The sequence below is a fragment of the Protopterus annectens genome, chromosome 11.part0 (genome assembly GCF_019279795.1).
Source record: "Protopterus annectens isolate FY-2018-M chromosome 11.part0, PAN1.0, whole genome shotgun sequence".
NCBI classification, from domain to species: domain Eukaryota; kingdom Metazoa; phylum Chordata; order Ceratodontiformes; family Protopteridae; genus Protopterus; species Protopterus annectens.
The window spans coordinates 645,554,857-645,569,508 of record NC_056745.1 but is presented as its reverse complement, the minus strand read 5'-3'; the positions used below and the strand labels follow the sequence as shown (position 1 = coordinate 645,569,508).

The window sequence follows — 14,652 nt, the reverse complement described above, 5'->3', positions numbered from 1 at the left end:
CCTTGCTGTGTAAATATTGGCTATAGGTGATTTGGTCACATTGACTAATATTGATGTGACACCCTAACCCCTTGTAAAAATGGGAAAAAGAGGTTGATGATGAAGATGAAAAATATACATAATATTTTCTTTTCATTATTTTTTTCTAGATATGCATGACAAGAACTTAAACAGTTGTGCAAAAAATGTATTTCTGCCAATGTTCTGAAGGAAATATTTGCAAATAATCATTCATGAGAAGATATAATCAACCCCTGGGATTCATGAAGCTTGCGCCAGGCGCAGGCGTTGTGTAGGCGGTATAATGCCAAATATGGCCGCCGAGCGATTCAGGTATGATCCAAATCCACATGCACTACCAGTGTATGCCAGATCTGCGCAGCCCTCAGCTCAGGTATGCTAATCACCCCATGTGCAGTACTGCAGCATGCAAATTAATGTACATAGCGATTCATGAAGTGGTTCAGGCATAGCGTAAGCCTACAGAAATGTAAACCAAAAAAAAAAAAAAAATGGTTTACATTTTGCCAAACAGAACATCGGAGCTATGAAAGTGGACCAGACTCATGTATTACAAAGTTAACATATGCCAATGGCTAAATATACAGTCAATGGCATAAGAAAAGATGCACAACACCTAAAACACAATATTTAATGTTATGTCCACAGTAACGCAAAGTACAACCGCAGGGCATGTGTGCGCTAACAGGAACACAAGGAAAATATATACAAATGTCATAAAATTGCAATGTAATACAAATCATGATTTCACCATAATAGTCAATGGTATGCATGGTACACCACAACTAAGCTGCAAGGGTTGCTAAGGGTTTGTGATGGCACGGTAACTATGAATTAGTAGTCAATGCTATGCAAATGAGGCAAGTAATAGTGAATCGCAAACATCCCGCTGGACTAAGGATGTACCATACGGCACAGTGCTACAACACCGAGGAGTGGTTTGGAGGTATACATGACATCAGCAGTGGGGTGTGCCACCGTAGCTGTAAGCACATTGGAGCAATGCTAATCCGGGCTGCCCGTTGCTAAGCAAAGCCGCAGGATAAGGGTGGGGATGTAGGTATAACATCTTTTAGCTGAGAGCACACATGGTGCCCGAAAGCGCATGTGTACGTGGATAAAAACATGCCCAAAACCTGGTAAGCGGATGCACGCGCCACTTACCACAGCTCAAACAGGAAGGTTAGGGGAAGAAAATAAGGAAATGCCACAGTAGGGTAATTGGAGTACAACTGAGCAATTATCACCTATTAACTCACAGTGGGCAATCGACGGCAGCTAACAAGTCTGCTCGCAGCAACCTGCAGAACAGGATAGGGGAGGTGTCAGATTGCAAAGAAAAGAGAACTGTCACCGCAGAGCAAAGCAAACCTGCAGTAGATCGGCCATATAACATATTTCGCAAGATAAACCAGGTTTTGGAAAGTACAAAAGAAAGCAAGCTGCTGGATGCATGCCAGAAAATGGGAGGAGAAATGTTAAGAAATGTTAAGGGAAGGGCAAGAGGTAATCCACAGCAGCTAAATGTAATTCAACACCAAAGGCACCACAATAGCAGTACCTGTGGTAAAACACATAAGATACCCTGCAGCTCCGATTGTACATACACACCTTATGACATTATCAGTGTTCAAAGCACAATAGTATAAAGTGTGAAGGCACCTCACACACACCTGTGTATTTCCAAACACTGCACCATCGGTGTAAACAGATGGGGAAATTTTACAATGTACATGTTGGGAGCTGCCATAGCTGTGATTCATCACCATGTGTTGGAGACTGAAGGTGTTGTGGAGGATGATGATGACAACCACCGCAGGCCCCGGAGGAGGAGAAGAGTGTTCAGACCAAGGGTAACCTACCAGGGGCTACATGATCTGGAGATAGTAGAGCATTACAGGGTGGACAGGGACATCTTACAGCAAATAGTTGAGCTGTGCTGGCCACGCCTGAGATCCAGAAACAACAGAGGGGAACCCATCCCAGTGAACACGAAGGTATGTGTAAGCTTGAGAATACTAGCCACAGGTACCTTTCAAAGGCCAACTGGAGATATAATGGGGATCTCACAGGCATCAGCATCCAGGGTACTCCACCAGTTCCTGGATGCCATGTTACCACATGCCAATGAGCATATATACTTCCCCCGAACTCAGGAGGAGTTGGCCAGCAATATGCGTCTCTTCCACCATGTGGCACACTACCCAGAGGTACTGGGTGCGATAGACTGCACGCACTTACATATCAAGTCACTACTCGGTGAGCATGGTAGGCGCTACATAAACCGCAAGGGATACCACTCCATCAACTGCCAGGTCGTGTGCAATGCCCAGGGCATTATCGTGGATGTGTGTGCTGGCAGCCCTAAAAGCTACCATGACTCCCACATCTGGCATGTCTCACAGCTGTATCAGGTATTTGTCAGAGGGGACTTCCCATATGGCCACCTAGTGGGGGATGCCGGCTATGCACTGGAGCCGTGGATGATGACTTCCATCAGAAATGCACACACACCCATGCAAGAACGCCATAATGAGGCACACGCACAAACATGAATCATCATAGAGCATGTATTTGGGATGCTGAAATCACGGTTCCGTTGCTTGGACATATCTGGTGGAGCCTTACAGTACTCTCCAGGCACGTGTGCCCACATCTTCATAGTATGTGCCATGCTACATAATATGATCCTGCGGAAACAGCTGCAGCAGGGACATAATGGTGAAGGCCCTCACAGCCCACCGCAATTGCCAAGGCCATCACAGGCACAGAGGGATTCAGACCACAAACACCCTGTACCAGCCCCAGTAGGCAGATGGAGGCGTGCCCAATATGCCCATGCCTTGGCAAAGAGGGAACGTATAGCACATACACTGACAGTGTAGGCCCCTATGGACTGACACACCTCTCCACCTGCACACACAGTAAACTGGATGGCACACACACACGACCACCTGTAAATTGTAATGTATAGGTGGCCTACTGTGTGAATCCTACATAGGCAGCCCTCAACCATTGCACACACAACATCTATTGGAACAAGGAAAGTCAACACCTGAACAGTACATGCACCTAACAGCATATGTTGATACTGTATGTATAGGTTCCTAGGTACATCAGTAGGTACATGCCCAATTGTCAGAGGTCATTCATCAGCCGAGGCACCACATCGATTAACCAACTGTCCCTCAGTGGAGCAGAGCCAATTGCGGGATTCATGTGTGTAACCACTGTTCCCCACACACTCTGCATGGATTCCCTGGTGTGTTAATGAGGGGCTCCATATAATGTAATCAGGGATGTAGTGCCAAAGCATGGGGAGTACCTATGACAGGTATCTGTCACCCCAGCATGCCCCACTTATGGTTGTGTGAAGGTGTAGCACATTATACTGTGTGGCTCACTGTGACATAGATTCCCAATGCTGGAGCACATCCATTAAACATCACTTGAACATACCATTAATAGGTCTCATCCATATGTAAACTAACCGAGTTACACATTTGATTGCAGTATGGAGTAACAGCCGTAGTACAGTCCACATACAAAACACCATAACACGTGTACAAATCCCAGATGCCCAAGTGGTAAAGGCACTGACTGTCGTGCATGTTCCCGGTTCCACATCCTGCAAGGGCCGTTATGTAATCCCGACGGCATGAATAATGGATGTTGGATGCAGGTCATCAAATCAGGTTTAGCACATGTTAGTGGGTTTATCCGTTGGCAAGTGATGGTAAGCGTCGTTTAAACATGACTATACAGATATGCGCGAAACAGGGCTAAGCTTTGCTGAATATCATGCAGATCACGGTCAGCGATGTCCAGAACAGGTGAAACTAGCATTATTCACCCCTGTACTAATAGTGCCTGCTCTGAAAGGTAAAACGACCACTGCCAGGAGTAGAACACGCAATCATGTACACAATCACCTACCACTAAGCTACCCGAGATGTACCAACAGCAGGTGTGTATTGTGACAGGTTAAAGCACAAACGTGTGGAGTTCAGGAAACAGTATATACCGCCATGTACACAATGAAAGGTGTGTTCACTCTCCCTCTCACTCTCTCTCTCTCTCTCTTCATATATATATATATATATATATATATATATATATATATATATATATATATATATATATATAAAATAGAGATAGAAAGGGTGATAGAGAGATATATGTCGATATATACGGATTCACCTATATCTGCAAATATATAGATAGGTTAATGACATGTACACAACCATGGAGGTACAAATAAATAGGATACTGCCAACTACCGAATGTTTTACATATCGACAAGCGTAATCACGAGGCTTAAAGAAAGACCACAGTACCGAACACTAGAACCGCGAGTAATATTATCACGATGTTAAGGGACATTTAGTTATCGCTGCCAGTGCTGCGGTCCAGGTAGGTACTGTGTTCAAGTGTGTTTGTGATTGCTGTAGTCTGTGTAAGTGCGTGTTGAGGGTGCCGTGTGCATTTCCGTGGGACTGTAATGTGTGTGTGTGTTTGCATCGTGTGTCTGTTAATGCTAACTTGGAGGTAGATCATTACGGTAGATGTGGTCATAGCTGGCCGTAGGCATACGGTTTCCACCTGTCCCACTTTGAGAGGGACAGCCCCTCCTTGGGCAGTTGTGTCCTGACAACAAATATTAAAAAGGGCAAATGTCCGAAATTGTAGGACATAATTATGTCCCATATATTATGTAATAGTTGCATTAAATAGTTATTCCTGTATCTGAAATACGTAAATGTTACAAGAAACATGATAAGTAGCTAAAGTGCTACAAGAATAAGGATGTATTTAGGAAAAAAGTACGTTCTATCCTGTGTACTGACCATGGGTATGTGTTGGCCTGTAAACACCGATGTGTGTCCTGCAAATGTCCCACTATGGCCATTTGAAAAGGTGGCAACCCAAGCCAAAGAGGTTCAGTCACCAACACAACTGCAATGAGTGTAAATATCTGTGACAGAAATACACGAGACAGCTGTCATTTAGTAACATTCCCTTATATACTGATGTATTTCCGGAGGGATTGAAGTATCAAACTCACCTGCATGCTATATAGGAACCAATTAACAATGGCTCAATGAATAAGCCTGCAACAACCATAGTTTTAGTCTACTAAATGATAGGTCTTCAATTAGGGAAGGAGCCCACACACACATATGGAATATGTATAAATGCAGTCCCCACAAACCTGTATATGCTATGTACACCCACCTGCATCTCCCCCACACCCAAAACAATTGCAATACAGACTGTAATAACATCACAAACATCCACTCACTCAATGATATCTGCAGAAGCGTTAACATACCTTGTGAGAGACACACTTGTAATGGCGCCATGTGAAATCGTAGCTGTTGTATAATGGAACAGACGGCGATGTTACAGGTTTTGTTTGCAATATTCCTGTATCAGATGGTTGAGATGACAGGTACACTCACATGTAGAACCACATACTCTAGCCGTCACACACAATCCACGGGGGACATGAATTCAAAATATCCGTGTGTCTCCAAATAGCATTTGCAATTCCTCACAACAAAACACATACAGGCCATCTCCCTCGAAGATAGGGCAAAAGGCCAATGCCCAAGTGGAGTATTCAATTATACCCCACTGTTGCCGCATAATTGGCGAATGGAGCAGCTGCACAGCTGATGTGCATGTAATAATTTACTCAGGAACACCAGTTGGTGGCAGGATACCACATGTTACAGGTATCTACGTATAAAAGGATGGCTTGCCATACATTCAAACCGTATGCTCATACCATAGAACCGTTTAAACAGGAAAGGTGTAAGACAGATATCTACGAAGACTCGGAATGCTAACAAGGTATGTAGAACACTCAGTATGTTAGTGTATGTTCTGTATTAATTAAAGTGTATGCAATGCATAAAGTGGGAAAAGGTATTATGTAGTGATGTCTTGTTGAGCATAGTAACGCTTGTAAAAATTGTGTGTCCTGCTGTGGGCCACAAGGTAAACATCTCATATACCACAAGGGGTGCTACATAAGGGCTTTAAACACAACAATTCCACACCACCCACCATCAGTGGTAGGGTTTGTCCAACAAGTACGTGCCATAAAGTACAGTTTTGTACCTACCATAAATGTAGATGTCCGAGAGGTATGCATCTGCAGTCCTAACAAATGGGTTGTCCTGGCCTCAGGCAGGCCTTCGGTCGGCCGGATTCCAAAGTCTGGGTCTGGCCTCGGCTGATGTCGCACTTCACCCGACGTCATAGCTGCAGTTCAGCGGGTATAAAGGCATCAACTGATGCCATTTTCCTCAGTGTTTCTTGCCCCAGATGCCAGGTGCCCTCTAGGAAGGCTAAATTTGGATAAATGCAAATGTTTCCAAACAATAGAGAGCAAATAGAAATAAACATGTATATACATATATACAAACAAATACACCATAATAGATTCCCCCAGATAGCTACAAGATGGGCAAATACCCTAGGAGTACCACAGAGGGGAAGGAGGGTGGGTAATCCTGACTGCAGATGCATACCTCTCGGACATCTACATTTATGGTAGGTACAAAACTGTACTATGTCCTTCAAGGATGCATCTGCAGTCCTAACAAATGGGTAGAATACCATAGCCAAACTGGGGGAGGGGGCACTAAGGAGGCACTAAGAGTTTATGGTGTAGTTAAGATCCCTTGCAAAACAGCAGTGGCAAAACCTGCTCGGGATCTGGAGTATAAAGGTAGATTATAATGCTTGGCAAATGTATGCACGGAGCTCCAAGTAGCAGCCTCTAAAATGTCTTTGGTAGCCACTCCTCATAAGAAAGCTGTAGTAGTGGCTGTAGCCCTTGTGGAGTGAGGTCTGATGTTTTCTGGAGTTGCCTTTCCATGAAAAGAGTAACAGAATCTAATGCAATTTCCTATCCATTTTGAGATTGTTTGTTTTGAAATTGCTTTTCCTTCCATTCCTGTTGCATATGCTACCAGAAGCTGGTCAGTTTTTCTATTGTTCTTGGTTCTGTCCAGGTAGTAGCGCAATTGTCTGTGCACATCCAAGGTATGCAGCAATCTTTCCCCCCTGTTCTGTGGGTTGGGGAAGAAAGTTGGTAGGTGTATTGCTTGGTTTAATGATACCCTGGAGACCACCTTTGGCATAAAGGTAGGATTAGTTCTCATGGACACTCTATCCTGATGGAAGATAAGGAAGGGCTGTACTGCCATTAATGCCTGTAATTCAGAAACCCTTCTAGCTGAAGTGATTGCAAGCAGGAATGCAGTCTTCCAAGATTAGTACTGTAATTCTGCTGTTGCTGCTGGTTCAAAAGGGGGAAGTGTCAATTTTTCTAACACAAAGTTCAAGTCCCATGTAGGCAATGGAGGTTTCCTTGGTGGCTTTACATTTTTAATTCCTCTGAGAAACTGCCTGAGTAGAGGTTGAGAAAAGACTGGAGGATCCATGTTGTATTCTGCTGAAATTGCTGATGCATGAATCTTAATGGAGGAGTAAGAGAGACCCTTGTGGAAAAGCTCTGCTAAGTATTCCAGGATGTTAGCTATGTTTGCCAATGATGCATCCACCTTTTGTTGCACTCCAAATGAGGTATCTTTTCCATTTTGCTGTATAAGTTTTCCTTGTTGAGGGTCTGAGCCTCCAAGATAATGTCTTTAACCCTTTGAGATAAATCTGGGTTATTTTTCCTTATGTAATGTTCCAAGCAGCTAGCTGCAGTGTTTTCAAGTTTGGATGCAGGATTTTGAAGTTGTTCTGTGTTAGCAGTAGAGGTAGTAGGGGTAGAGGCCATGTGTGTTCCCGGGACATACTCCTCAGTAGCGGGTACCAATGTTGCCTTGGCCAGTCTGGAGCTATCAAGATGATCCTCGGGTGTTCTTCTTTGATCTTCAGTAGCACTTTGTGCATCAAAGGAAGAGGTGGGAATGCATATGCTGTCAGGTTTTCCCAACTGAAGGATAGGGAGTCCACCTTCCAAGCAAGTGGGTGGTATCCCCTTGTGCAGAATTTTTTCAATTGGTGGTTGTGTGGGGATGTGAACAGGTCTATTTCTGGCAGTCCCCATTTCCTTGTGATGGTTTTGAAGATGTCTGGATGCAGCATCCATTCGTGGGCATCCGTGGTGGTTCTGCTTAAGGTGTCTGCTAGTATATTTTCTTTTCCTGGCACAAATATGGCTTGGAGCTGAATGTTGAGGCTCAGGGCCACATTCCAGAGGTCTATTGCCATCCGGCATAGAGGATATGAATGTGTGCCTCCCTGTTTGTTGATATACCACATAACTGTGGTGTTGTCCGTCCTTATCAGCAAATGACCCTTTTGAAGAAATGGTCTGAATGCCTGAATTGCCTGTTTTACTGCCAGCATCTCCTTTTGATTTATGTGTAGGTTCATCTGGTCTTGAGTCCATAAACCTTGTATGCACTTGTTCTCCATGTGTGCCCTCCAACCGAGGTCTGAGGTGTCCGTGGTGATAGTCTGGCTTGGGTGAGGCCTGTGGAAGGGCAGTCCTTTGTTCAATTGACAGGCCTGGGCCCACCACTGGAATTCTTGCTTCGGGCATGGAATTATTGGAATTTGGGTTTCTAGGCTGTGCTTGTGCTGAGACCATAAATTCCTCAGGTACCATTGCAACTTCCTCATATGTAGCCTGGCATGTGGGATTAATATTATACAGGATGCCATGTAACCCAGGGCTTGCAGGATTTTCCTTGCTGTAAGCTGGTTCTGCGTTGTTAATGCCATGAAATAGAGTGGTAGCTGCTTCTGTTTTTCTGCTGTGAGGAATGCCATCTGGTTTGATGTGTCCAGTTCTGCACCCAGGAAGGTTATCCTTTGGGATGGTATCAGCCTTGACTTTTTTGTGTTGACTGTGTATCCCAGAGCTTGCAGCAGGTGAATAACCTTTTTTAAATCTTTTGTTAATTTGTGTTTGCTGTCCGCTTGTAACAGGCAGTCGTCCAGGTATGGATAAATTTGAATTCCCTGAAGCCTGCAATGAGCAATTACTGATGCCAGGCATTTTGTGAATACTCTGGGTGCAGTAGATAAGCCAAAAGGCAATGCTGAGAATTGATAATGCTCTGATCCTGCAAGAAATCTGAGGTATCTTCTGCAATTTGGTCGTATGGGGACGTGCAGGTATGCCTCCTTGAGATCCAGAGTCACCAGCCAAGACTCCTTGCCCAGCATGGGAAGAAGTTGCTGTAGGGTCAGCATTTTGAATTTTGGAACAATGAGATATGTGTTTAGAGCGGACAGGTCGAGGATAGGTCTCCATTGGTTTTCCTTTCTTGGTACTAGGAAAAGCCTTGAATAAAATCCTTGTCCTTGTTCCATAGGCGGTACCTTTTCTATAGCTCTCATCCTTAGTAAGTGGTCTATTTGCTGTAGAGCATTTGTCCTTTGATTTGGAGGTAGGTTTGGCATTCCTCTCTTCCTTGGAAGAGTATGGAAGTGAAACCTGTAGCCTTTGTCTATTGTCTGTAAAATCCATTTGTCTCCTGTAATGTAATGCCAATTTACTGAAAATAAGGATAAATTTCCGCCTAAGGGTGCTGCCAGTTGTTCCCTGGTAGGCGGTTTCAGAGCCAAGTCACTGAGATTGTCCTGTAGAAGTGGTAGTGGCTGGATCTGTGGCAGTAGTTCTCTGGCTGTTAGGCTGCCACTGACGTCCCCTGTAGGCACCTCTGGATTGACCTCTGCCTCTAGGGCGTCTATTTCTGCTTCTCTGTGCTCTGGTGGTGTCTGGAAAAGACGAATTCTTGGAAGGCCAGTTCCTACTAAACCTCGGAGGCTGGACCTGTAAGAAATCCTTGACTGTCTGGACAGATTTAGCTTTTTCTTCCACCTTCTTCAACACTTGCTGTGCAGGGGAACCAAACAAACTGTGCTTTTCCATGGGAGCGTCTAGAAGCTTTGACTTTACATGGTCTGGTAAGGATTGCTCTTTTAACCATGCATGCCTTCTGATCACTGTACCAGTCATAGCTGATCTAAAGGAAGCCTCCAGTGCATCATAGCCACATTTTAAGGAATGATTACTGACCTGCTGAGTGTTATGCACCAAATCCTGAAGGGACTTACGGTCTAAAGGCTCAGGCGAGGACAGTTTTTTAGTGAGCTGATCTAACAGAAATTCCTGATACTGAATCATGTGGAATTGACAGTTTAAGGCCCTTGCCGAAAGAGTAGCAGAAGTATAAACTTTTTACCCCATCTCTCCAATGTCCTAGATTCTCTTTCAGAGGGGAGGGGGTTTTTGGCAGAGGCAGCTGCTACAGCTTTGGGGCCCTGTGAAATAGTTTCAGGATCTGCAATAGGAGCCTTGTATAAATGATAATGTGTGTCCGGAACCCTGTAGTATCTGTCGGGCTTAGCAGGGGCCGGAGGCAGTGAGTCAGGGGCAGTACAAGCATCATTAAATGCATCATCCACAACTGTAAGTACTGGAGGAATAGCTAAAGGCCTATGCTGTGGTAAATGTAAAAGGTCCTAAGCCTTTTCCTAGAATCTGAAAAATCCTGGCCCTGCCATTGAAATTGTTCCCTCATAGCATGCAAGGTTTCCCCAAAAGAAAATTCCTCAGGAGGAGAGGCAGAAGGTATGGAACCCTCTGCATCAGAGTCCTCATATGGAGAGTAAGGGCCCTCTGGAGGATTTGTGTTTTCTGAATCATCAGAGGAATAATCTGAAGAAACTGGCTCAGGGGGCTCTGCTCTAAGCCTCTTCTCTGGAGGTGGGTGAGAGGCCATGTCAGGGTGAGACTGGGTTCCCCTGATCAAAGAAATGAGATCCTCTGCTAGACTAAGCATTTGAGTACTAGAGCTAGGCCTGTGAGAGGGGACTTTATCAGGCACGGCCTTTGAAGATTTAGCTGCTTTAGCCCTGGCAAAAGCCTTAATTGACATGGATGCAGGGGCCCTAGCAGCTCCACGTGCAGGAGTAGATACATCTAAGGGGATAGTATCTGATAAATCCTGAGAAACTGTAAGAGCAGGTGGATTTTCAGTAGCAGATTCAGCCATGCTGGAAGCGGCCTCGGTAGAAGGAGGCATGCTTTCGGCCGAAGGAAGAACCGCGGACTCGGCTTCGGCCGAAACCGAGACACTCGCGGTTGGCTTAACCGTGGTTTCGGCCGAAACCGCGGACCGTGAGTGTCGGTCCTTTTCCTTGCGCTTTTTAGCTAAATGTGAAGTCGGAGTCTCCGACGGCATGATACAAGCAAAAGCGGAGCCGAAAAACTCCTCTGCAAACTCCGACCGACGTCTAAGTGTTCGTCGGTTGAAGGAAGCACAGGCTAGACAAGCTGCTACGTCGTGGTCTGGGCCTAAACAAGGTAGGCAGTAAGAGTGGAAATCTTTATGAGGTATTTGTTTCCCACAAGTTAAACAGTTATTCATTTTTTCTGACATCGGCTGAGGCAAGAAAGAGTCCCCAATGGGGTACTTAGCTTTTTAGAAGTCTTCGATAGTAGAAATCTCTGGTTCTGACCGACCGGCACTTGCGAACAGCTTCTGCTTCGGGCGCCACGCGGCAAGAAAGACTGAGGAAAATGGCGTCAGTTGATGCCTTTATACCCGCTGAACTGCAGCTATGATGTCGGGTGAAGTGCGACATCAGCCGAGGCCAGACCCAGACTTTGGAATCCGGCCGACCGAAGGGCTGCCTGAGGCCAGGACAACCCATTTGTTAGGACTGCAGATGCTTCCTTGAAGGACATCAGGGGATAGTATATGTTGATATACTGTCACAGTAGGCATGTGTATGGGTATATAACGATAATAACATGCCTAAGGTGGTCCTGCTGTGCAATTATGCTTTGCATTATGGGATAATGTTTAAAATATGTGTAATGTACAATATTGTAGGTAGATATGTCAGATATTTTACACAGCATAACTGTTATATCATGCAAACAAAAGGTATGTCTATTGGCATGTACAATGCACAATAACAGGATACATATGGCTTGTAGTCACGGGACAGTGTAACAACATGATAGCTAATTGAAATGGAAGAGTTACTCAATTATCCATGCACAAAGGACATGTAATAGCTTCACAGGTTCATAGTTATGTACTATGCTGTCTGGCCAAGTCCATTTGTAAGCCCAACTACAGTGTTTTCACTGGTGGCACCTCCCTAGAGTAGTGTCCTGTGCCTGTGAACAGCAGAGCCATTTATTACCTGCACCTGTGTACAGTACAGCCACTGCAGTGATCCCTGGTGTACATGTCTGTCTCCCATCCACCCATCGAGGTATCTCATGAAGAATGCTAGTGAGGGTCCCTGCTTGATGTACATATGAATCATGTTCCAAAGCATGGTGAGTGTCCGGTTCAGGAATGTATCCCTCAAGCACGTCCCACTCATCATTGCGTTTGGATACATATCCCTGAGCATGTTGCTCTCAGTGGTGTTTGCTTATGTTGCTTATGTGGAGTATATCCATCAATATTGTTGCAGACATGGGCCTTGTATGTTCAGCAGAGGTCACCCCTGAGTATGCAGTATGCAAATGTGTACAGTTGTGGTGTCTGTAGTTGCGTTACATACGTCATCCTTCAGAGGTCAATAATCCTCATGGTGTGTTAATGTTGTGGTATTTAAAGCCGTTGCTGTTCCATAAGGTACACCCCAAAAGGGGTGTTGTACCCTTGAACGTGTTTCATACGTCAGGGGTATAGAGGTACAATGGGTGCCTTTGTTCCAGCTACAAACCCATTACAGGTTAGGGTGGCCACGTAGAAGGATATCCACGCCACATTGGCAATATGGTTATCAAAGGAGTGGGTGCTATATACGTGTGTACTAAGATCCCATATAATGTCACATGTATGTAGGGGACTACCACCTATGTGATAGTCAGTAGGTGATTGGTGTAATCCAAAGGGGATGTCTATGCACCTTGTGTCATGCAGCTTGAGGCCATGTTATCGACACCAGGTATCCGTCATAGTGACACCCTTATGGAGGGTGTCTGTATCATCTGGTGGATCAATCATGGCTCCTTGTTTGCAGTCATCTGAAAACCTATTCAGGGAAAGTCCCTCTGTGCTAACCTGTACCTCAGGGAAGCATATACCGAACATGAGGAGCCCTATGACCGAGGACTGGGGTACGCCAAGTGTAACTGAATTACAGTAGGTACTACAGTATGCTACTCTCACTGTGTGGGTCCTGTCCATGAGCCACTTTGCATAACATCTCGAGATGTAGGGGTCGATGTGCAGGTGGATGTGTATGTTGTCAATACCAGAATGGAGAATGGTGCTGAAAGCCAATGAGAGGACAAGGTAGGCTGTGTGGACCTCCTTACCCTCATCTACTACCTTGGTAACTGTATCAAAGGAGTCCACCAGGTGTAGGAACCATGGTCTGGCCCTAACAAATCCAACCTGGGTGGTATCAAAGGTCTGCAGCTCACCAATGTCTCTGTGAATGACTTCCATGATGATGTGCCCCATAGCCTTGCAGAACAGTCTAGTCAGGCGTATAGGGCAATAGTCCCTCTGGTCCATTGTGGCGCCACCTGTGTGGAGTGTGATAACTGTTGCTGTGTGCCATTCAGGGGCCACAATGCCTGATACAAGGCTATTAGTGAATCTGGTGGCCAAGTGGGGAGCCATGTCATTCTGAGGTTTGTGTAAATCACAGCCTGGGATGTTGGACGGTCACATGGAGTCTGTGTTCCAGGCCTTAGAGAGTGCAGGTTGGAACTGCGTAGTTATGACCGCAGGGACTCTGCATTGTTCCTGTATAGATTTGGGCCCTGTAGGGTGTGAGAGGGGTGTAAAGTTAGCATTGAACCTATCTGCCAGGATGTTGCCAATATCAGTCGGTTCTGTAATGTTTCTGCCTAACCGTCGTATGTCAGAGCAGATGTGGGTATTGCCATAGAGTACCGACATACCTCCATAACGCTTTGTGGTAGTCCTTGGAATGTGTCACAGTAATGTTTACGTAGCTAGCTTTGGAGGATGTGATAAGGTATCCCGGATTCCTACTGAGGCTGACCAGGGAGCTACCCCACCCATGGGATTGTACTCCACTTTGCAACAGCCTCCACCTTTTGTTGTACATTATGTCCATGGAACTGGACCCCCAGAGTGGCGTCCGTTATCTGGTGGGTACCATCATGGCTCTGCTTGGGATAACATGATCCATGCAGTCGTGTAAGTGCTAATGAAGTGCAGTTGTGTATGTTTCAGCATTTGTAACTACATTGTCCATCTGCACGGGTGTCATGACATTTACTACCGCTGTCAAAAGACGTCTGAAGTTGGCCTTGTAGAAATATTGTACTGTGTATTCCATGAAGGGTGTGGTGCCGGGATGTGGATAACAAGGGTGATTAGCATACGTTCGGAAACTACCAACGAGGGGATAACCCCAGGTGTGGAACACCAGTCACATGTTGGTAATGTCCGTGTCTAGGATATTGTTGGCCTTGGTGGTGGTGTGTATAGGTTGATCCAGCTAATTGGAGGTTATGAATCCCAGAAGGCATTGGCCTAATGTGTCGGTACATGAGTAGGTATCCCAGTTAAGTGTGGGGTAGTGTCAGTCTCACATCAGTAGTTCCTGTCTGAACCCTACTGTCCAGTACACCAAGAAATG

General features: G+C 45.4%; 1 protein-coding gene across 1 annotated transcript in view; it reads right to left on the bottom strand.

Moving 5' to 3' along the window:
• The window catches only part of LOC122814978 (fibulin-1-like), a 209,160-nt gene that overhangs the window by 40,060 nt on the left and 154,448 nt on the right, over positions 1 to 14,652 (bottom strand). The gene's annotated exons all lie outside the window — the stretch shown is intronic.